Raw genomic sequence first — 25,028 nt, forward strand, 5'->3', positions numbered from 1 at the left:
TAAAGCCCATGTCCACCCCCCAGTCAGGGCGTGAAAGCTATATTTAATGATGAGAGCAACTTTCATACATTGCTTTATTAATTACATTAAAAAAAGAAGATTTAGCAGGGTGCAGATAGTTTAATTATTCTTTCCTTCCGACAGGAGATCAGCTCAGCGCAAGCCCATCTCCCATCGCAGAAAAAAAAGTAAAAACAAATTCAGCCACCATTGGTCCCTTTACAGATGATGGCAGCTATGGAAAACATGTTACGAAATGGCTGCCGTCATCCAAAAAGGGACATAGTCCCTTTTCTATTTTAATGGTGGCCAGATGGGACGCTCCGGTACCACAGGTAAGTGTGGAGGGGAATCGGGTGATTTGGGGAGTTGGGGAGGCAACTGGGAGAGTAACCCTGTTGCCTCACCATATTAGGGAAAACAAAAGGAAAACAAACGCCACCCGGGGAACGGCATGCAGTGAATGTGGGATTCTCACCCGCTGTTTCAGCCACCTGATTGATTAGCTTACACGGCCCGGGAGCGAATCATTTATTAGCTCTGTTCATTTTAACATAACAATAACACTTTAAAGTGTGTAAAGACACATTTCTAATACTGTTACTGTGGCAGAACTCTATTTCAAAATGGAGCTTTCATTTGTTATTGCTGTTTCGTATGCATATAAACATTTGCAATCAATAATAAAACACAATTAAACATTTGTCATCCTTTGAAATATTCAGTGTTTTTGTTTCTTGCTTTTATGTGTACACTTATGTGTAACTACTATTCCTCTTTACATGCAAACACACATGTCCCCTTTTCATTGTTTGTTCACAGAACACAAAAGGCATGTTATTTCCTTACTGCACGATATGAGGAAGAGAGAAGAAGGATAACTGAAAGCTTGCATGCAGGCGGTACATTAGACATCTCTGCATCTGAAGGATATAGGGATACATTTACAAAACCAATAATCACCATATTCTTACTCAATGGATGTTCAGCTTACGAGTTCTACTCACTGCGGTGTCAGACATTCTAATGTGGCTTTTCTATTACCATACCTTTCACATTTTGGTACTCTAACATGGGTGCCATACTTTTCTATTGTTAGCTCAATGCATAATTCATCATTCATTTGAGAGTTCCTAATGTAAAAGTCAGTTAAGAAGTTTTGACTTGGAGTTGGTTTACAATACCAATAAGAGTCCAGAAATTAAAACATGTACCTGCTTCCTCATGGCTTTGTATACATCATTAGGATAATACAAGGAGAGTAATATCTCAAACAAATTCGCAGGACCTTCTGGCAGCTTGTGTGAGAGGAAATTAAAATGGATACACTGAATCTGTTGCAAGGGCTTTGCATGATTTGATGAGGAGAGCACCTGTTACTTAAATTGGTACCAATCCTGCTGTGGTTGCATGCATTTTAGAAGCCCATCTGTTTCTTTTTCTATTGGTTGTGAAATTCGGTACTCAGGAAAACTGAATTCTCTTTCTGAATCTTCTTCTGAGAGGACTTCAGGATTGGATTTCATTGCTAGCTGTACTTCTATTGACTGAGAGTCGCCCTCCTTCATTGGATCCTGTGGTTCTGATAAACAATTACCTGTTTCCGTGATAATCTAAATGGGAACTGTTTCTGTAGATTTTATCACATAGCTGGCAGTTTTGGACAAGAGAAGATGTGTGGATTGAACTAGTGAAAGGACTGTAATCTGCATATTTCCTCGATTTGAGGTTAATCAGAAAAAAGTGTGCCATGATTTGAGTCAGGTATCTAGTCATAGTCAGTGTGCATTGGCTTTGCCATTGATGAATTGCCCTATCCTGACCAGAATTAATTAATGACATAAATCAGTCACTAAAAGCATCATACTCAGTTCAGCCAGCAAATTCATTTTACACAAATCTTCCTTCAACATAAATTCCTCAATATGTGCAATTGCCTTTATATTGCTAGTTCCTGGCTGCAAAATATAATGTCAGACAAATCGTGACCCCTGCCAAAAAGAAGTATTGGTGTCATATCGTTGTTAGGCAATTCTTGCTAATTTGTTCCACTAAAATGTACCTCTGGCAAGTTAGTTACTCTTCCCAACAACATGTTCAGAACTTTTATTGCACTGAGGAATTCGATGTACAACACTTGTCTCTCGTTCTAACTGGCCTGGTTTATGTAATTGGTGTCCAGTGTATATGTTTCAACACAGGTGTCCATGATGTGTGTCTTGTCACTCACGTGTGAGTTTATAATTATGCTGGGACAAAGCTTGATTAGTACAATTGCATTGGTTTGTGTAGGATTATCAGAATTCCATGCCATATAAGGGCCTATTTTTGTTCCTTAACACCTTTTATTGCATTTGTTAGCCAGGATGTTCACATCACATGGATTCCTGATTTGAAAGTGATGTCCCTTGGATTGCATTGTTCTGTTTTAGAGGTGGATCTCAAAAGGAAAAATGTCTGTTATATGTTCTCAGTCATGTTGGCTGAAAAACGTTGTTGCAAATAACGGAATGGGAGGAAAGAAAAACTGGCAACTCTCTTTCTGTGACAGAAATTCATATTGAATGTAATACTTGTAGTAGCAATGAGTATGATATGAGAGAATGTGTGAGAAAAACTGCAGAGCAGCTGCTGAGGCAGGCTGTTCCCCTGCTGTGGTGGAGGAATGGAAGTGTCAGCTAATTTGAGCAGCCTGCTGGTCACGACAACGCAGCAATAACCTATTTAATCCTTCACCAGCCGACCACGGAGTGGAGTGGCTGGCGGGGAAGGCTGTTTACCTGCTGCAGTGGAGGTGTCAGCTAATCGGGACGGTGTGGTTGTCACGGCAACACAGCAGTAACGTATTTAATCCTTCACCAGTTGACCGTGGAGTGGAGCGGCTGGCAGGGCAGGCTGTTTCGCTGCTGTTCCCCTGCTGTCTCACCTGTGCCATCTCTGCTATCTCGGGTCCACCGTTTCCACATCTGGTGTGTCGCAGTGACTGCTGAGTGCGCCCTGTTTTATAACCCTACTCTTCTACTAGACCCGTACTTGCATACTGTTCGAACATTGTTCTGCCTCTACCGACATAACTGCTTGATGCATAGCCCGCAAGTCAGGAAGCCTGAAAGACTGGGAGCTAGGAATCTTGCTGGTAACACTGTTGGCAATCTTGCAATTTTGCAGGTACTACTGGTATTATTGGGGAATTTGGAGGGATTCTGGGAGCCCTGGAGCAAGCCGTGCATGAGCTGTAAACTACGTAGAGCGAAGACGTGTGAATAGTTTGTGAGGATAGGAATGAGCACGTGCAAGGACCGGACCGGGAGCTGCATTGACTTGGGTGTGACGTTTGGATGCCTTGGTCTGTCAAGGCTGTGGTTGTGGCTGCATTCCTTGACAGCAGGCTGTGACTGCTGTCACTGCTGTCACTGCTGTGATTGTTGGGATTAGTTTAGATCCTTTTGCACTTGGGACTTGAAATCTATCACACGTGGATGAGGTGGGAGTCGGTAGCCCCTAAAGCTGTCAGGCATTCCTCGCCCCATGTGGACCCTATAACAAGTTCCCTATGGTTCTGCAGCCCAACTTGGAATTTAGATTTGTTCTACTTTTATTTTGGGGGATCAGATTTTATTTTACACGATTTTGGCTGATTTTAGTTGATTTTAGGTCTTGTTTGCACATTGCACATTTAAACACCTCTGCTCACATCTTTGTCTACACTCATAATAATTAGGACTTGAGGCTGATGATGGAGGGTTCAGGATTTAGCTATCCTTATTCTAAAACTCTGTATTACCACTGTAAATAAATGCCTGTAAATTCTGTAACTAAGTATTTTTCCTGTAACAAGCGCCACGATGCCCCCGGGCCGTTGCACGCTGTACAAAAACGAATAAATAAATAAATAAATTATTGGTTTTGTTGCCTTTCTATTGACGGTTAAACACATTCATGATCAAACACAAAGACAGGTGCATACTGCTAGCAACTATTTCAAAAATGCCTGGAATGTTCAGTGTGTTAGAAAGGGGGGGGGCTCAGCAAGCCCAGCTGTCCCAGCCATCTCTAGATGTATACTTGAAGGAGATGGCAGGGAAGATAGAGGAGCATATTATGGTTGCCGAAACATGCCATTGAAGCAGTAACCTTTGGGGAAATTGAGGTTTGGTTGACCTCCTCCTGATGTTTTCTTTTGCTTATCAGGCAAAAAAGACACACAAAATGGTCATGGGTCTAGAAAATCCTGCAGGTGCTTGTAAGATTGCTTGGCCAGGCCACGAAGACCTATTGGTACTACCAGCAGCAGAGGAGATAGAGGCGGCCCCAATACTTGGTGTGTCAGACCAGGCAATTACTGACTCTATTTGTAATCAGTTTAAGTGCTTAGAGGATACGGTTTAGGAAAAATTGCAGCCAGTGCTGAATTCACTATTCTCATTTAAAAAAGTGGTGATGTGTTCTTTGACCATCATAGGCGATTCTATTATGTCGATTAAACAGGGTCTTTCAGAGATGAGCAAGATGGTTCAGGGTATGGGTTCAAAGTGGGAGGGCACAGCACAGGGTACTGGGGCTGGTGTCCCATATACAGTGAGAGGCCGCACAACACAGTGCTCTGTTAAGGTAGACATTCTTCCTGCCCCATGTCCTGACCTTAACCAGGATGGTTTCAAGATGAGTGCCAGGGTAGGTGGGGCAGATCACTAGCTGTCCCAGGTAGCCACTTGCAATCCGGGAAAGCGCAAGGATTTTGACCTCGCCCCTGAGGCAGCCCGTCTGGTAGAGGTGATAGTAGGAGTTACTATGCTACCAATGGGGCAGCTCGAACCCAGGGTTGTCCTGTTGAATAAGGCCAGCCATTGGATAAATCATAATTTTCAGGGGCCTGAAGTTGACTCTATTTTAATGGCCAGCAGAGTGGGGTGGGTGGGCCGCTCGCGGAAAACATGAAGGGAGGTTGCATGGTTGTTACCTTGACTAGACCCTTACTGCTGTCCTATTTGATAAACTCAAACCTATCTAGAAGGAGGACTCCCCAAAGTGAGGAATCTAGGATCAACTTTTTCCCTTTGTCCTACTTCTGTGCCCCCGGAACCCAATTCAGTATCCACTTATCAGGGAAGGGAGGGCATATGAGGAAAAAGGGGAGTTTTTATCTAACTAAGTACTCTACAACACCTTTAACATCTATATTGCCCACACCCAAACCTCTGGCACTGAATAGAGGGGTTGTCAACCAATATGAGGTACTGTTCACCATTGAGCAGATAGACTGACTGAACCTATGATGGCTCAGGGACCACAGTGTGTCCCCGGTGACGGTGTCAGATATAGGCCCTGTGGTGGAAGAGGTGAGTCCTGCAAAATCTGATATCGATTAACTTTAGTCTCATGGAACATAGCAGGTGCAAAGAAAAAATTCCAGGATGCTGGTACAATATTGTTTTTAAAATCATTTGATGTCGTACTCCTGCAGGATACCTGGGTTGAATCAGAGGGCAAACCTTTGTGGATGGTTTTAGATCCTTCCCAGTGGCTGCCTCTACGAACAAATGTGGTCAATGTTATGGGGGGATGTTAATTCTTGTAAAGGCATCAATAGAAGGGGCGGTGAGAATCCTGAATGCCGTTTCTTACAGCACATTGACATGATTGCCAGTAAGGGCAATCCATTGTCTAGTATTCGTTTTTATAATAGCCCACATAAACCCAAGGTTGATAGATTGGGCACTTTGAAAAAGCACATTGAGGGGCGTGTTCTCCCAGGACAAAAAGCTGATTGCCTCCTTATTGTTGGAGGGGATTTTAACACACACATGGTGAATGGTTTCATAAACAATTTGTGTGATGCCAATTAAGATGCTGCATGGGGGATTCAGACACCATCCATGGTGGATGCACATATCTGTGCCAAAGGATTTCAGTTTCTTTTTTGGGCTACGGAATGGAGGCTATTACCACTTAACGGATGAGTGGCTTCCGGCATCCTGGGGCAAGAGACTTTTCATAATCATATGGGAACCTCGACAATAGATTATTTCCTCATGGAGATGAAAACTTGGCACTATATCCAGGAGTTTGAGGTTCTGCGCAATTCACATAAAAAACTTAATGGGGCATCTGTTAGCCCATCTTGAACAAAATGTGAAAGGATTCTATACCAGAAGATGGGTCCTGTATGTCCCCCATGGTTGTCCCGATCTTAGACATTGCTACATTCTCTTCTTTGACAATCAATGCTTTTGGTAATCTTACATATATATACACCTACCGATTTCTTTCAGAGAGACATTCTGACAGAACATCGACCGGTCAGGGGATGGGGCGATGAGAATTGCTGTAAGTGTAAATGAGAACCTCTCGCTGTCTTGAAGGCATCTGGACGAGAGAGCCTCGAGATTACCCAGCCGAGATCTGCATATTGCCACGCCATTGTTAGAGTAAAAAGGAAATGGAGTCTGAACCGTGGGAAGCTTCGCTGAAGGCAGAGGATGAAAATATTAACAAACAGTTCTGGCAATTTGTGGCAAGCAGCCACTTTAACTTTGTATCTACTCTATTTTAATTACTTTTGATACTACCTATTTTCCATTGTGGTGAATGACTGGCATTCTGTCACATTTTGTGGAAGATACCAAAATACGTACAAAACTCAAAGGTGACAGCCTGTAAACAAACACTACTGTCTTGGCATTACCTGAACATGATGCAACTTAGACGACTTCTAAAAAAAGGTAAGAAGACCAAAAAGATCTTTTTTTTGTTATGAATGGTATATTCCTTCTCTTGCAGGATTGTCCAACTCCCCTGTAGGGTTTTCAGGATATCCCTAAATAATATTCACGGGATAGATTTGCATACAATGATTCTAAATGTATGCACATTTTTCCTCATGAATATTAATGAGGGCTATCCTGAAAACCTGTCAGGATCCCGAATCTTGAGGCCTGGAGTTGGATGCAGATTTGATTCTGATCTTTCAGATTGTCCTAGTGAAAAATATAACTAAACATATGTATAGGATCACCATCAGGTGATCTCCATGGCGAGTGCACATGCACAGTGGAGATATACAAATACAATCACCATACCAAACATGACAGCTATCATTATCCCCTTCGTTTATAAGGAGTGCTTCATCTTACTGCTGGATCATTACATCTGGGTGCAATCCAAACAAAGCAATAGAAATTAAAGCATTCTGTGGACAGTGATGAGAAGCTGTACATATCTAGATAACCAAGGCACGTGTGTTTGCCACTAGAATGAATATGATAGTATTTATATTTTATGATATTTTATTAGCAATATTTTCAAATTGATCTTTATGATTTAATAAAACTTAATTTGGAACTATATCTCTGGGTTAAATCACTAAAAGGGCCCTTTGGGAGACTCTAGCCTACTTCTCCCCATGTACATTGTAGAGAAGGAGCTAAGTACCCCCACCTCAATCACCTTGCCCATCTTGCCTATATGTTGGGAACCAGAGTGTGAGACACGTGCAGTACCAGTGAAAATACTGATACCAAGGCGAATCCTGGAAGCAAGGTTCCCATTGCGAAAACCATACCTGCATACAAGATAGTGCAATGGCCTTTTGAATGAAATCCCGGAAGAAGCAGGACCAATGAATGACCAAGACAAGTGGTGATGTCACACAGAGTCGAGCTGACATATATAGAAGAGATGCAGAGACTAGAGAATGCGGATATTCTATAAGGCATTAAGAAAGTATTAAAGATAAGTGGCATCTTGGGATCAAGATGAGGAAACTTATGCTACAGAAAGGACGAAGATCTCAAGCTGTTTTACACGTGTACATAATCAAAGAAACGCAAGCAGAAAAAGTATTCTTGAGGCTAGCTCTATAGTGAATAGATTGCTGCATGCGCCAACATGTACATATATATATAAATAAGCAAGTAAATAATGGATTTTTCCACTATGTGGTATAGCAGAGCTGGGCTAAAGAAGGAAGGCCTAATTTCCAGTGTTTCACAGTTGGAAAACTAGTGAATTACAAAGTGAAACTCAGAAAGGCGAGACTGGATGAGCCAAGAAGCCAAGGTCGCATCAGGCTAGGGTGAGCAGACATTGGATACAAATCATGTGAAAGAACAAAGCTCCTGTTCAGGCGGCATGAACAAAACAAGGAAGACGTCAGAGGTCTATTAGAAAATAGTATTTTAAATACATGAGATGCTTGATTTTGTGGTCTTCAGTCACATGGAAGGATGAAGTTGGACGAACACGATGGTCACACCTACGCATGAGGCAGAGCGTGACTTCACTCCCCTGAATTCCCCAGAGCAAAGAACACTCACAAGGTCAAAGCCCTAATTGCCAGCAGACCACTGAGGTGATGATGGATGATTATGCCAATTGGTGGGAAACTATGGTTGAAGACTAGCTCACCACCACCTGGAAGCCCAGTCTGCGTGCTGCTAGATGTAGGTCGTAAAGTACCGATGGAGGTTAGAGTGCCAACCAATGGTAGGGGATGCATGATTAAGGGTCCTATAGTTTGTGTAGCCAATGGAATGTTGTCTATTTAGTGACGTTCATAGTGACCTGTTTTAGGGGACGGCTTAGTTGCCCCACCAGATGTTAAGAAACAAATCACTTTCTTTCACTGCCTAAGATGAGTATGGATCGTATACTTAGCTATTCCCTTAAACACTATCACACTTGTCACTAGGTTTTTGTAGTTTGCCACGTAGGATGGCGTTAGTAATACCTGGGGTTGACGTCACCTATGATGATTTTTTGCTATAAAAGAATGCTTTTTTTGCAAGATACATTGAGAGACCTTACGCTGAAACGTCTGATGATGTCCGTTGTACTCACTGTTTTGGATAATTGATATTAAAACAGTTATCCTTTTGCCAACTACCTGAGTCGTTTCGATTATTGATGTTTGAGTAACTTCTGCATCCCCGTCTATCTCAAGGGTATTGCTACCTCATCTTAAAGGGCTGGAATACTCCAGTTCAACATCATCTGGAACTTCTCGGGACAAATCTCCAGAAAAGTACTACATTTTTTGCCAGGACCAAATACCTTAGTATGCAGGTGGTTTGATCAGATCACTAACCCTACTAATCACCTGTGGAGCCCTGCAAGTATCCATCCTGTCCTGCATGGTCTTCATTCTTTACACAGAACCACTTGGAATCTGTCTCACTGAACAGAACATACACATCCACCAATATGCTGATGACACGCAGACTGATCTCAAGATATCCTTCATTGAAGACATTAATAGGCTCAAGGGCTGCCTCACATTGATCAATGTGTGGATGTCCCATGCTTACCTGAAGCTCAACCCCTGCAAGACTGAATTCCTACTGTAGACAATAAACACTCATAATCAGACTTGGCTCTTTGCTATAAACCTTGAGGGTTTGAAACCCAAGCTGGCCAAGTGCAACAAGTCCCTTGGGTTTGACATCAACAAACACCTCTCTTTCTCTCCTGCGGAAAATCCATCCCTTCACCCCAAATCATGTTGTAACATTTACAAGGTGGTTCCCAAGATACCTCACTGATAAACTCAGCATCTTCAGAGGCCTGCGATGCACCAAATGTAAGGACATGCACAGATTTGAATTATGCCAGTGCAGGAAAGAAAGTACCAGAAGACAGGCCTTCTCTGTCTGTGTCCCAATACTCTGGAACCTCCTCCACATCAACAGCAAACTTGCCCCATTGTTTCTACGGTCCAGGAAAGAGCTTAAAACCATCCACTTCGAGGAATTGCTCCTCCCTAAGACCTAAGTCCACACACCATTCACTGCCCACCCTACCTGAGACTCAGTGATCTGTTCCTCACTGTTTTCATCCCTAGCTGCATGTAGATCCCTTGCTGCCAATTGCCCACCCTCCCCTGTTGTTATCTCTCAGCTTTCTTTTTTCTCTGCCTCCCTCACTGTGTCCTTCCCCCTATGCTTGTAAAGTGCTCTGTTGCTCCCAGATGCTAGGTCCACAGGCAATAAATACCATAATAATAATAATTTTGATGAATCACCTGATACTAATATTTTGCTATTAGAGAGATAGCGGGAATAGGTGCAGGTGGATTTAAAGAAAGAGTCTCAGTCTGTGAATGCCAGCGCGTGATTCTTTAGGAAAAATGAAACTCATAATAAAGACTTCCTTACGTGGAATTTTAGCAAGATTTCATAGTCAATAACATGGAAGGTCACCAAAGCAAGCTGCAATAATGCAGCTGCCTGTCAGTGTTCAAAGGCTTGCAGCACATGTTTCTGCAGTCTCTCCTCCGCTGATGATTGTTCACCTAATGTTCACGTACATGATATGCTGATTTCCTCTCAACACAGGAAGCACAATCAACATTTGTTTCTATTTAGATTTTCTATTTATGTATATCTGTATGTTATTTTGTTTTCATCTAGGCCTGATAAGGTGTTGCTTGGCATTTCACTTTTGCAGTTTTCAGATTGATTTGATCATCACAATCCTTCAAATTCCAGCCTGCCTCAAAGGAGCCAAGTGCTGAAAGGCCTGCTCCATTTCTTTGTAGTTGTGGTGAGGCACTTGTCTTGATTTCAGCAATGTTGCAGGTTTGCCTTTGTGGCCTAAACGCGTGGGCCCCCACAGTGAGAGGGAGAAGGGCGTAGATGACAAACGCGTGGGCCTCCACAGTGAGAGGGAGAAGAGCCTAGATGACAGGCACATGCTCATACCGACCAGTGGCATTTTATGCCTTTAAATGACATATTCTGTGATCCTGCATGGTTGGCACAACTGTGACTCATACACAATTGGTCTTTTACAATCCTCAGTAACTTACCACGACTCTGACATGGCCAGGAAGTAAGGGTCCATATCTCGTTAAAGTTTGTCCTCGGATGGATTCTGTAAGAATGCTTTCGTATGCTTTGATGAATTTCTTGATCACGTCTGAATTCATTAGGAAAATAGTTTAATAGCACCCTGCATGAAACCTCTGGATATTAAATGGTTGTTGGATTGTTTGTGTTACTCCCTTTTAGACAGTCGAAAAACTCCTCACAGAAAGATGTTCTGTTCACATATTAGTTAATAATAGCATACACACTAAACTGGTAATTTAGAGATGGGCAGGTTTTTTTATGAAATACTGCTGGAAAAAGTTACTCCTCCAATGGTATTTCTGAAAATCTGCCTAATTCAGAGATTACCACTGGTATGCGTGGCATTTCTGGAATGCCTCTGGAGATTTCAGAAATGGCACCTCCACTGGTGGTAACATAAAAAGGTGTTTTCAAAAAAATAAAACAACGATTTCTGCCTTCACTGTGAAGGTGAAAATGGTTTATCTAGATTAGTGGTTCAGTCCACTGCTGTACATTTTGTATGCTCAAAAGGGTTTCTTGTGATATGATATGATATGGCATTTATAAAGCACCTATACACAAGTGTTTCAAGGCGCGACAAGGCAAGGGAGGGGGAATAAAGGGAAGACAGTCAACGATCTTACTAGGCCAGGTGTCATTCAGATCACGCAAGTGCATGGGAAGGGGGAAAAGGAAAAGTGCAAAGGGGAAGGGAGAGGGGAAAGTGCAGTTCACGGGATAGTAGAATAAATAAGGTAAATAAAACGACCAGCTGGTGACAAGTGCAAGGTACGTGCAGAAATAAGTGCTGGTAGGGGGACTGTAGGGATATAGAAACAGTCTCCAGGTGAAGGGGTTGCCAGGGAGGCAGTGCAGGTGGGCAACTGGCGGGGCCTGGGCCCGAGATCAGAAAGGGTGGCCAGGTAACCAGTGCAGTTTCTGTCAGGAATTCAACAGGGGAGAGGGGGAGAGAAAGCAGAAGCAAAAAGGAAGGTTTTGAGGTGCTTCCGGAACCGGAGATGGTTCTCCTCAACTTTCAGGGAGGCAGGGAGGCTGTTCCAGAGGGAGGCCCCTGCAGAAGAGAGAGATCTACCACCAACTCGTTGCTTGGAGAAACGACTGACCCTGAGGGAGTTGGAGGTGGATGAGCAAAGAGCTCGAGAAGGAAGATATTTACGAAGAGAGAGTTGAAGCTATTGCGGCCCTAGGCCCCAGAAAGTTTTGAACTTAATCCTCACAGCCACTGGGAGCCAGTGCAGAGATTTCAGTCCTGGAGAGATACGATCCCTGGGCTTGAGGACAAGGACAAGTCTTGCAGTCCTGTTCTAGATAAGATGCAGAGGGCGGAGGGTAGAGGCAGGCAGATTTAGATAGAGTTGCACTGTGGATAGAGTTGTGGCCCCTTTAAGCATTACATGGGAAATTTGGTGAGAAGAGGGCATTACAGATTACAGATGCCCCCTTTTCACCCCCCTACCACAGCCCTTTGGAGAGGGGAAGTCAGACTATGCCCCCATCCCAGAAGACACCATAACAGAAAGAAGAACCAAAGACAATATGGCCGCCAATTGTACGAGCTCGCACCAACCCCCACTGCACCCATGATGGACAAATACCATGTTAAATAGCCTCTCAGTCGACCCTACAACCCAGGAGCAGTGCAAACATTACCCAGATTGGATGAAGATGCACAAGATGGAACCAGAGACAGCTATATGGACAGAATTGACTAACGCACAGCGAATCCATGCCTCAAGTCGTTATTGACTATATGACCAAGCAGTGTCAGACATTTAGCATACGTACCATACGCACAAGGACAGTGACATGCACATACTGTCTGCACGTTTATTATTTTGCCATTAGTATATCGCAGCAACGCAGCAACAGCCAGAAGCAAGAAAATCACATGAACATGCTTTCTGATGCTTATATGCATATAACCACATGGAATGGCAGGAGCACTCCAGGGACCTTACAGAGCCATAACACACTAACGTATGAATGCTATAGAGAAGGCACATGCATGAGAAACCAGACTATGGATTAGTAAATCATAGTAGGCCACAACCGTCTCACAACCGTCTCAGAAAACCTGAAGCCACTCTAAATGCTGTGCAAGCAGAACTACTGTGTGTAGAACAAGGCCACTGCTAGGTTGCACTGTTCCAAAGTGACATTCTTTACCTGAACCGAAGTAACACCGGCAGCAGAGAAGCATAATCCTTCTTAAATGCAGAATAATTAAGAACTGCAGGGCTCAAAAACACAGTCTCCGGACACGTGACCCTGCCAAGCTGACAGTGGCCAAGATTTGGTAGCTGGGAAGAAGCAACTGTCTCACGGACCAGACAAAGGTTGCAACAAATTTGTTGACTCGAGCTACAGTTATGTGCTGGGAAAGGAGTACTCTCACAGTAATAATGGTCTACACACGGTTACATCGCAGACACATAGTTGCACATAGCACCGTGAACAGGTGCAGTCTAAGCCGTGAATTGATTTTGTCCAAGGCCTGGGGGCTTACAGCTCAGCCAATCACAGTTTATGGCCCTCGGGGTGGGTAGCGGGGCCACGGACCAATCAGTATGTCCACATACTGTAACAATTGGTAAGTAATGGTTTTCGTGGATGGTCCAGGTCGGACACCTGACATAGTAACGTCCAATCCACTAACCTCTATAGGGGCTGCTATTGGGGAAGTACCACTCAATAGACAATCCAGAGTGAAGATAGGTTTCTGCAGAAGGGCCCAGGGTGTGACCCACTTGTGAAGTAATATTCCATCAAAACTGGCCTGCAAGCCAGAGTTCCTCGAGCTGTGCCTGGATTTGCCTCTGTGCATTTGATCCCTGTTGGTTTGTTGGCTGTAATAAACCTCAGTTGAATTTCCTACTTCTCTGGACTTATGTTCCTTTTCGGATTGGGAAGGAGTAGGCCTTCAAGACCCTGACGTCTTGTGTCTGGCAGAGGGTGAATGACAAATAAAGGTGATCTACCATCTACAGATGAGCCAGGGTAATGGAAAAGGAGTGAGTGACAAGGAAGTAGTGACTGATCAATGTGGGCAAGGGAGTGGTGTGCAGGTAGGGTAAATGGAGGGAATTGAGTAAAGGGTTAAGGAATGGAGCAAAACTTGAAACGAGGTCTGAAAATAATGTTTAAGGAAGTGGAGGGTGAAGAGGCTTCATGGTGCAAAGGATGGATACTGGAGGCTGATGTGTAAGAAAAGTAGGGTACATGAGACACGCCAGTGGACCCGATTGTGGGCTGGCTCGACCTCTCTCATGTTCTAACAAAGAGATGCACACTTGATTTATTAACATATGTTTCAATTATATTTTGTCAGGTTGCTTTATCATGTGACTTAGAGCTTTGTAAGGAAGATTTATTGAAACAATTACCCCCTTAATAACAACTTTGCAGAGAGTGTTTATCTGGTTTTAATATTGAAGATGAAATAGGTGAAGATGAAGTCTCCTATTCTGTCGAAATGTGAAACTGTTGAACAAGGAGGCCAAAGCGCAAATCCCTTCCTTCCTCACTTCACACATTAAGTAATCCTGAACAAATCACGTTTGATTACTGTATCTTATTTTTCTTAACTATCTGTAGGGAACGTCTCACTCATATGGGTTTATGATCTATAGTGTTACTCCACAAATAATTATAATATTAACAATTCATATAATGCATACTGGTGGGGATGCAAGATGCCAAATTAGGGTCTTATGTTGTGCGGCTGTAGGGGTGGGTAGACAAAGTGCCAGGTATGGGTTTTGTGTTGTTGATAAGCAGGAAGCCAGGAATTGGTCTTTTTGTTGTGCCAGCTCGTCTTTTGATCTTACAGTGAAGCCAGACCCCCAAGCTCAGCTATGGCTCGGCTCAACCAATGACTTATCTACCTTCCATACCTCATTACATTGGTCTAAAACTAAAGATAGGAACGGATGGAAGGGAGGAGATGTAGCTTGCTGTCAAATTGCAAACTGGGACACAAGGAAACCTTGGCCCAAATCCCAACTTTCCCAATTCACCAGATTGTATTATCCTGGTAAAATCATTTTACTAGATTTGGTAGGTGGTGGAAGTTCCCTGGGGACTGAGTATCTAAGAAACCACACACATAGCTCAAAGATGTGCTGCATAAAAGCAAAGTAAATAATATCTACTATATATACTTGAGAATGTGTGTGTGTGTGTGTGTGGGAGAGGTTGCGATTGAGTTTAGTTGTTCTGGATGTTAAGGCTGCTCCATTGTGGGTTTCAGCCTGAAAATTACACTTGCCCCACAGTGTACTTACAACATGCACCTGCATCCTACAAACCCACACACCTCTCTTTCTACAAGATAAGTGCATACATAATGCTACCAAAGCAACATATTCATGCCAGTGCTAATTTTGCACTGTGGTTAAAGTCTTGAGTATACTCACGTGCCACTAGCGATAAAGTAAAATCGTGTTATACAACTCCAGGGTATCTATGATATCAACTCCTGCATTTATAAACGGTTGTTCAAATGCGTTAGAGTCCATTTACTGACACTTTGGCGCTCCCCAATAGCAGTACATCACACATCATGAGTACATAACACTGTGACAATCCATGCATGCTAGAAAAGTGCCAATAGGACACAACTTCAGATATTTAGCTCAGCCACATCAGTCTTAGAAGAAACATAGGCTCAGTGATGACTTATGCACTTCATCCTGTTGTTAATAGTTGTCCAGTGGGTGTGGTACAACACAATGCCAACGACCAAGGAGGTCATTACGACCTTGGTGCTAAGTGCACCAACTTTACCACCATGGTGTAAACTCTGTTTACACCATGGTGGATGGCGGATTTACCACCCCATTCCAAGGTGAGTGGGGTGGTAAATCCCCATTTCCCATTTTCCCTTCCCCATTCCCATTTTTGCCCCATAGGGCATAATGGGAGTGGGGAAGGCGCTAATTACGCCGCCGTAATTTACGGCGGCGTAATTAGCACCATGGCGGGTTAGCGCCATGGATTTTAACGCCTGCTAGAAGCAGGCGTTAAAATCAGAATCAGGCGTTAAGGGGTAACGGTGGCGTTAACCCTTAACGCCTGAGTTGTAATGAGGGCCCAAGTATTGGATCATGTTACCAAGATGGCGGATTCATTCAGATGAAACTGCATTGATTTGTAGATGTGGTGAGTTGTCCATAAAACTCTCCATGCTCAAGAAACCTTTGTCTCGGGAGGACAGCTCAGGGGCAATGTGCTCGCCTTGGAAGCAAGACGACACAGAGCACCGCAGGTTCGTGCACCGGGTCCACTCTTAGAAACCTCTGGGTATTAAGCGTGTTATAAATAAAATATCATATCATAACACTCTCCATGCCCAAGAAACCCTTAACATCACCCAGGTGCTTCCCAAAACATGTTGGCCCTCATTACGACCCAGGCGGTAAGGGGTTTACGCCGGCGTAAACATCGCCGACCCTTACCGCCTGAGTACGAGTTCCCTTAGCGCCATGGCGGATCTAACACCTGCTTTTAGCAGGCGTTAAAATCCATGGCGCTAAGGGACCTTGTTGTTAATTACGCCACCGTAATTTACGGTGGCGTAATTAACGCCTTCCCCACTCCCATTATGCCCTATGGGGCAAAAATGGGAATGGGGAAGGGTAAATGGGGATTGGGGACTTACCGCCCCGCCAACCTCGGAATGGGGCGGTAAGTCCGCCAACCACCATGGCGGAGTTGGCAACTTAGCGCCATGGACCATGGTGCTAATAGCGCCATGGTCCTCCGCCAAGGTCCTAATGAGGGCCGTTGTCTTCCTGTCCATGGAAGCATGAGGGTTTTGGGGGGAAAAACCCCCTAACACCAAAACTTGGTATTCTGGAACTCCATTGCATGTCCACTTCACACCAGATCGCATGACGTTCAGAAAAGCGCTGAAGAGCCACTTGTTCTCCAGACATGTCGATTATAATATGTTTAGGACTCCCTGCCCACCTTCTTTTAACCCTCTAGCGCTGTAAGCACAGAGGGCCTGATTCAGAGGCCGTGTCTCAATGGGATTGCACCATTCTGTGAATCATGCCCAGTGTAAGCACTACAATAAACACAGAAATAAGTATAACATTTCTGTGCAACATTCAGAGCTAGAATGCAAGGGGATAGGCATGTAGGGCACTGCCATTTCACCTGATATCCATCCTGCAGGCGTCTAGTAGGGCAAGAACCTTGTTGTGGAGATCATAAGTCAAGCTTCTGGCGGATTTTTACTGCACGGGAGTATTCCCAAATCACACACATTTAGAGAACCTCTCAAAAATAAATAAAAAGAACGACAGCATGACTAGTGTGCTAACACACAGAAATTCAAAGAAAATACAGGACAAGTGAATCTCTTAAAAGGTGAGACATTCTATTTATAAAGAGGGGGCCAGGGGGACAGCAATGGATCTAGGGATGATGAAAGCAAATTGCAACAGAGATGAAAGCCATTATAAAAACACATACAATGTTGCAACAACAAAGCATTAAGTCCGCCGCTCTCCAACCAACACCACGAATGAAGAACCCATTGAATAGAACAAACTCGAAGCTGACAGGTACAAAAAAAAGTCAGGGAATGTATATCACAGATGGAACTGTACATGGTGATTCCGACTCCCATCAAGAGGTGAGGTAGTCTACAGTCCATGCTGAAGGGGAGAGTGTAATGGCATTCCGGAAAGGGGACACGGCACATGTATAAGCAGGTGAAGTAACTCATGGTAGGCACACTACACATAAGAGAGACAGGTGTACAGATGTACAGCCCGCGTGCAGAATCCAGAAATGAAGGGAATGCCTGCGTGCCCTGGGGCACTGAGCAGCGAACCCATGAATTCTTTAAGAACAACCTCATGTTTGCACCCCTCTCTGTGTATGGACATCTGGCAGATCAATGAGGGCCCTGCGTCAAAGGCAGTGGCGGCTGGTGACTTTGAAAGCTGGTGGGGCGTACATTTCTTCTTTTGAATTTTTGAGAGAACGCAGCGAGTGAGCCCAACTCCCCCAGGAGAAATGTTTTGAAAAATGGTTTCCAAGATGTGCAATTTACTGTCCAAACTCACAGAAATATGACTTAAAAAGCATTAGGTTTTACATATTAACGGTGGTACATTATTAGTGTGCACGTGTGATGGTGTATTTTACAGCAGCTTGTATTTGAGAATAGCTGTTACTATGTTGTGTGACACAACATAGTACCAGCTATTCTCAAATACAAGCTTGTATGTATAAAACAATTCATTACATAGATATCCAGTAATGATGGAAAAATATCATTTTGTCGTTCTGACCCTTTTAAAAACAGTTTCCAAATGGAAAATAAGTTTGCTTCTGTTTGACCCATATGTGTTTTTTTTTTCTTCGATTGATGTCCTATGACTTTCTATATTCACATGCCACTTTCTCAGCTAGCCATGCATACAATTTTTTTGTCTGTACTGTTCATTTGATATTCCCCACCACTTTGGTCCCCAAAAACATAGCCTTCTTTTCGAATTTCTTTTTAAAGCTGAGCACCCAACCCTACAAAAGACTCATGCTAGCTCACCTTGTGTGTTGTTCTGAAGAATGGTCACTGCTTTAGTTTCACAACTAACCTGGACTGGTTGGATTTAATCATGCAAGATGTTTTCGATGGTCTACAAAGAGAAATCGAGAGACTGATCTGAGAAAAGACAACATAGCCTCAGAGCAGTATGAAAATGGTTTCAGATGTGAAGGAGAGAGTTAACTGCTTGAAACATTGAATCTGAATCTACACCAACAAAGGGCCTCATTACGACCTCGGCGCTATTAGCACCATGGTCCATGCCGGGGTCCGCCATGGTGAATGGTGGAATTACCGCCCCATTCCAAGGTTGGCGGGGCGGTAATTCCCCATTCACCATGGGCCCTTCCCCATGGGCCCTTCCCCATTCCCATTTTTGCCCCATAGGGCTCAATGGGAATGGGGAAGGCGCTAAGTACGGTGCCGCAAATTGCGGCACCGTACTTAGCACCAAGGTCCTTTTGCGGCACCCTTCTTTAACGGCTGGTAAAACCAGCCGTTAAGGTCGGGTCCCGCAAAGGGACCTCGTAATTAGGCGCTAATAGGTTAACGGCGCCGCAGCCTTTTACGGCGCCATTAACCCATTAGCGCCTGGGTCGTAATGAGGCCCAAAGTCTCATTACAATGGGCCTCATTAGGACCCTGGCGGAGAGGGTGTTACGCCAGCGTAGTGCATGGCGTACCTCTCCGCCATACTACGAGTTCCCGTAGCGCCATGGAGGTTTTCTCCGCCTGGTTTTACCAGCCGGAGAAAACCATGGCGCTACGGGACCTCGTTGTTAATTACGCCACCGTATTTTACGGTGGCGTAATTAACTCCTTCCCCACTCCCATTATACCCTATGGGGCGAAAATGGGAATGGGGAAGGGCAGAATGGGGATTGGGGATTTACCGCTCCGCCGAGGTCGGAATGGGGCGGTAAATCCGCCAACCCCCATGGCGCTATCGGCGGCTTTCCGCCATGCTTCGCGGTGCATTTAGCACCGCGAAGTCCGCCTGGGTCGTAATGAGGCCCAATGTGTAAAGAAATTAGATACCCCCCACACACGTTAGTTTGTCTTTCTCCCTAAGTCTCTGAGTTACCTGCTCTCCCTACATTTGAAGTGTTATCCTCCTTCCCCAATGAAATATGTTGTCTTATAACTTATAACTTAAGTGTTATTCTAAAGTCCCCCCTGTGCATTTTGCAGAATTGACTGTAATATGTTTGTATGCACTAACTACCATCGAATAGCATACCTTCACTTAAGTAACAGGGAAGATGACTGCTTGCAGATGATGTATTGCCTTTCCAATATTAATCCACGCACGGTCAGAGTTATGGTTTATAACAGCAACCAGAATTACTGAATTAACATTGGAAAGGCAAGAATGCATTTGTGGCATAAACATGCCCGAGATTAGCATAAATTCGAGTTGTTTTCCAGCTCCCTGTATACAAAATCTGGATCGACGATGACCTTGGCGCCTTTGGGAGGTTTGGGTCACTCAGCTCAGCCACTATCGAGAACACCAGCCGTCCCACCTTTTCTGGAATGAATAGCAGTCCACGGTATTGACGTGGGTGAATCCATCAATGGAAAGGATTTAAACCTGTCAGGCAATCGGCACAAATCGATAAAACCATGTTGTGGCTGTGTTAAACAGCTGTATTAACCGCTGTATGGCACTATGGGAATACAGAGCTGCCCTTGTGGCTTAGAACAAATGATGCCAGCTATTGTTATCTGCAAGGAAACACAGGTCTGCCGAAACCGCCGTGACACGGCTGAGCAATACCTTTAAGCTAATGTGATTAGCCACACTTTTCTAAGAAGCATGTTAGCATATTCTTCTTGGAATAATGCGGCTAATTTGACTCAAACGTCACCTAAGTCACCTTCTACACCCCGAAGAGACGGTGTGAATGGTAGACCACAGACGCCAAGAAGCCTGCTGTGAGGAGCGGGCCGGCAGCAGGGCATACCTAAGGCAAGATTGTTGCCTTTGTGAATGCTTGGTTTTACATCTGTGCGTGTGTACAGTGCAGTCACAAACGTACTGGGTACAAATAGTGAATTCTTTTCCTGCTTTCGCAAAAGACTGTTTTTGTCTGACTCCCAGTAAATGACATTGGGTTGCCTGATGACACTGTGTCGCTGGGAAGCCATCGCCTTTCATTTAACACGCCAATGCATTCCGGGAGTTGTAGTCTTTGCTGGTTTCAATCAGATTTGCACACCAGAAAATGATTTTTTTTTAAAGTAACCCAGGTTTGAGGGAAGCAGCGTTACGACAACATGGCATCATCATTCTTCTGATCACCATAAAAAGGAGTGTAAACGAAATTGAGCCTGGCCATCTGCTACACGAGCATACATTAATAGAAAATGGCCCTTCCAACATATATTATGCCGCCCTTTCACCCATTACTGTTGTCTCCCTCCCATCATGTCTCCTAACCTGCTTCTACCCCATGAAGTCTTGCTCCCCTCTGTTTTACCAAGTAACAAAAAGCAAAACATTTAATTTTAAATGTCCCTAGCACCCAATTACCTGAACTATGTTCTTGCCGGAGCAGGCTGGCTTTGCCCTCTTGAGCGGTGAAAGGGGGTGGACTTGCAGACCTAGAGCAGGGCTCCAGAGGAGGCCCAGGCCAGGATTGCCCTGGGCTGGGCCTGTGAGCAACCCCCGATCCCTGTCCTGGCCCTGAATGAAGGTCGGGCGGGCTGGGGGCACAAGTGAAGTTCTCTCACATCGGGATTATTGAAGATTGACTACTTTAAGTACTCAATCTTCAATAAGCACGCAACGCGAGCCAACTAAATCTCGCACTTTAGTTGGCTCGCCTGCTTTAAGAGGTGAGTTAATTAGAAGTTAAATGACTTACCAGCAGAATTGGTGCCGGTTAGTTAGGTTGCAACGTATGTCATGAAGTGTGGGGCCCTGCTATTGAGGTTCTCAGATTCGCAGCAAGTGAAGAAGTGAGAGAACCCATGACCTGACCCCGCCCACAATCATGAATGTCATTGGCCGGTAAACAGCCAACGACATTCATTCCATTAAACCTGTAACCTGATGCTACCCATATCGATCATCCTGGTGTGCTGTTTGCGCACAGCTTGATACTGGCGGCACCCCCCTTCTAGCGTCCCGCCAGCCTCCTGGATTGAGGATGATTACGTAGAGTGCGTGGAGATACGAGCCCCATGCACTTTACAATTGGGAAAAGCTGCGTAAATCAGGACGCACACCTCTGTAACAGGGTGGCACCGTGGCAGGGCCAGCCACATAAAGACTCAATTGCAGTGCGGCAGAGTAATTATTTATTTACACTTAAATAATTAATCTGACGCTCTGCAACATTGATTTGCTGCCACAATCTGTTAATATTGTTCACTTCTCTCTGCAGTCTGCCGCACACGCCTGGGGGCTCTGGGTGGGGGGGGGGGGGGGGTGGCGCCCCCGCCCTATGTAAGAGGCCGCCACTGGTCAAAGGACCCATATATATTGCACTCATTCCATCAGACGTGTGTCCTACTAACTGCAGGCTGTGGCATTTTCAGATCCCTTGGCTCCTTGCACGCTGAAAGCAATGCTATGTATATGTACATACAATTCTCCTAGGATGTCTGTGCATTGACATTCAACATGTGCACATGTGCATGCATGCACTCTGCATGCACTATGACCCTCCCTTTTGTTATTCGTCCCCTTCCCCTTTCATATGAGGGTATTTCGAAAGAGCAGAATAGGAATTTACCAGAGTGTCCATCTTGGAATGATAAGCGTCTATGACAAAATCACATATATGGTAATGGCTAGATATCCTCTCAGGCCGGGAGAATATCTCAGTGGCATAGTGTGTCTCGGAAGCAAGATAACGCAGAGCAACACAGGTTCGATCCCAGCCCTGCGAGAGACTGTTCTCCCATATTGAGATTAATGAATTAATCAATTGTAGGCTTTGAGAATGTGCTTTTGCTCATTAAGAGAAGTGTAATGTTCTTATTCTAACTAAAATCTATACTGATAGTTTGTAAAATTTAAAAAGACCCAGTTAACAATGTATGTACAATAACATCATTCCTTCTTTTCCTTTGAATTTTAACATGCATAGCACCATCTGAGAGAAAGAGAGAGAGAGAGAGAGAGAGAGAGAGAGAGAGAGAGATAGAGAGAATAGAAAGAGGGACATGACTGCAAGATCTGCATATGACACACCAAGATGGTCAATAAATAATTCTGTAACTAGGAATGGCTAGGTAAGACTTGACATATCATAACAGGTGTATTTATAGAGCACACATTGAACCCATTGGGGCATCTTGGCACTAATAACAGATGCGTATTGTTTAGCTGCTTAATGGTACTCATTTTATCACCCTTGGAAGGATGAAGGGCTGAATAGACATTGCCCGTATTCAAAGGTCTGTCAAACCGAGATGGCTGTAGTGGACATATGTGTCTACTGAGCCACAGACCGAACATGTGCCTCAGAGGTGATGTCCGCCTACTTTCCAATAATTTGACCAATTGTTTGTGTGATACTGTCATAAAATTGATAGTGTGGAAGCCAGCCAATAGCAAGATATGATATGATAGTTTATCTATATAGCACCAATACACAATGTGTTCCAAAGCGCTTTGAGGCAAGGGAGGGAACAAGGGAAAATACAATGACATTCTTGCCGGTCATGTACAGTAAGGATGTGAAATTAACTAACATACTCAGCCTGACAAGATTTCAGATAGTGCAAGAGCCACGACATAGATAAGGAAGGGAGGGGCAGAGTGGGAAGGAAATGGAAACAGACAGGCGACTAGCATACTAGGCCTGACCGAATTTCTGGTAGACCCAGAGAAAACAAAAGGTGAAGGAGAGGGGTGCAGAAAGGGAGGGGAGGAACAAAACAAGTGACTATCATACTAGGCCTAATGACATTTCAGATAGAGCATGGGGGGTTGGGGATAAGCGATGGGACGGGGGAGGAGATAGACAAGATTGCTATCATACTAGGTCCAGGGACAATTCTGATAGAGTAAGTACATAGAAGAAAGTAAGGGAGAAGGGGGGAGATAGTAAAGGGAGAAAGGGAGAGGGGGAGAGAACAGAGAGTTTGCAGTCAAAAAGAGTGGAGAAGCAAGAGGGATAGGGAACACAATTGCAGAAGTCAGTAGTAACACATAATGTTGCAAGCAGTATACAAGATGAAGATGGGAACAGCATGATTCAGGGCCACCATGAGTGCAAGATGCAAAGGAAGTCCAGGATGAGAGTTGAGAAAGGGTGACACACCATGAATCAATGAAGTCCATAAATGGTAAATCCAGCATTGGCCACACGACGGTGATGGTGAAACCAGAATGTATCAGGACAGACTCCTGCAGAAGGAGGCTGGGGGGGCGAGGTGTAGAAGAATCAAGCAAAACAGGCAACACCTGTGTGCGAGAAGGGAGGGAGGCACAAGGGAACATCACAGGGGGACCAAAGGAGGTGGGGATGTCTGTGAGGACAGAGGGAGTAAACGCATGTTGGTGCATGCTTACCTGCTGTCTGAGCAGGGGGTTGGGCCCTGGGTCCTCCTGGTCCGAACAGGTCCAAACAGAAATTGCCTTTGTCTACCCTCCGCTTCGGACGCCTGGGCGAGAGACGCCTTTGATCTAAGAATTAAGAGCAGGAAGTTAGAGGCAGGGCTAAGAAGGTGGGTGGTGCTTATGCCTGGTGACCTAGATCCACTTGCACCTGCTCCCCATCAGCAAAGTAAAAGAGGCTGGAGGGCTCCTTAAGTAGGAAAAAGAGTGGCATCCAGGAAGGCACCAGGTGGGCGGGTCTTGCTAAGTGGGAAAAAAAGATCGGCAACCTGGAAGGCACCAGGTGGGCGGGGCTTAGGCCAGGTGACCTAGATCCACTTGCACCTGATCCCCATCAGCAAAAGAAAAGAGGCTGGAGGGATCCTTAAGTAAGGAAAAGAGCGGCAACCAAGATGAAGGAAATATAAATGCAGTACTGTGCCGGATCAGAAAACACAAGGACGCACTTAATAAGACTGCTTCAAAGACACACACGACATTCAAAGCAAGCTGATTGGCCGACACATCATCGATAAGGGTTCTAATGAGAGCAGTCAGCATTAATAAGGGCAGAAAAAATGCATGTCCTGGAAGAGAGTTTCATAACCCCCCACAAATGAATCTGGTAACACAAAGTGAAAACAAGCATCGAGAAAGCCAATAGTTTAGGCTTTCTTATTGTGAAATCATTTTTTGAGTGCACACATGTGACCACATTTAGGGAGATAGGGGTATGTTGAGGTCAAAGCAGGAATAACATAGAACGTGGGTACAGAGCAATATTTATGTAGATAGATACATGCATAAAGGCATGGGAATGAATGAAAGATTTTCAAGATGGATGCATGCATGAATCTTTAAGGTCATGTGATAGTGTGAGGCTTTATAGATGGATCATGAATGAGTGTGATATAGAGGAATGGCTTGATGAATAAACACATAGGGATGCATACATGACTGTGAGGTCCAATCAACGAACATGTGAGAAAAAGCGAATGGGTGAGTGTGGGAGTAGTAGCATGAAACACAAAGCAAGACAATGTCAAGTGATATTGCAATG

The sequence above is a fragment of the Ambystoma mexicanum genome, chromosome 4q (genome assembly GCF_040938575.1).
Source record: "Ambystoma mexicanum isolate Mex_15411 chromosome 4q, UKY_AmexF1_1, whole genome shotgun sequence".
In the NCBI taxonomy this organism is placed as follows: Eukaryota; Metazoa; Chordata; class Amphibia; order Caudata; family Ambystomatidae; genus Ambystoma; species Ambystoma mexicanum.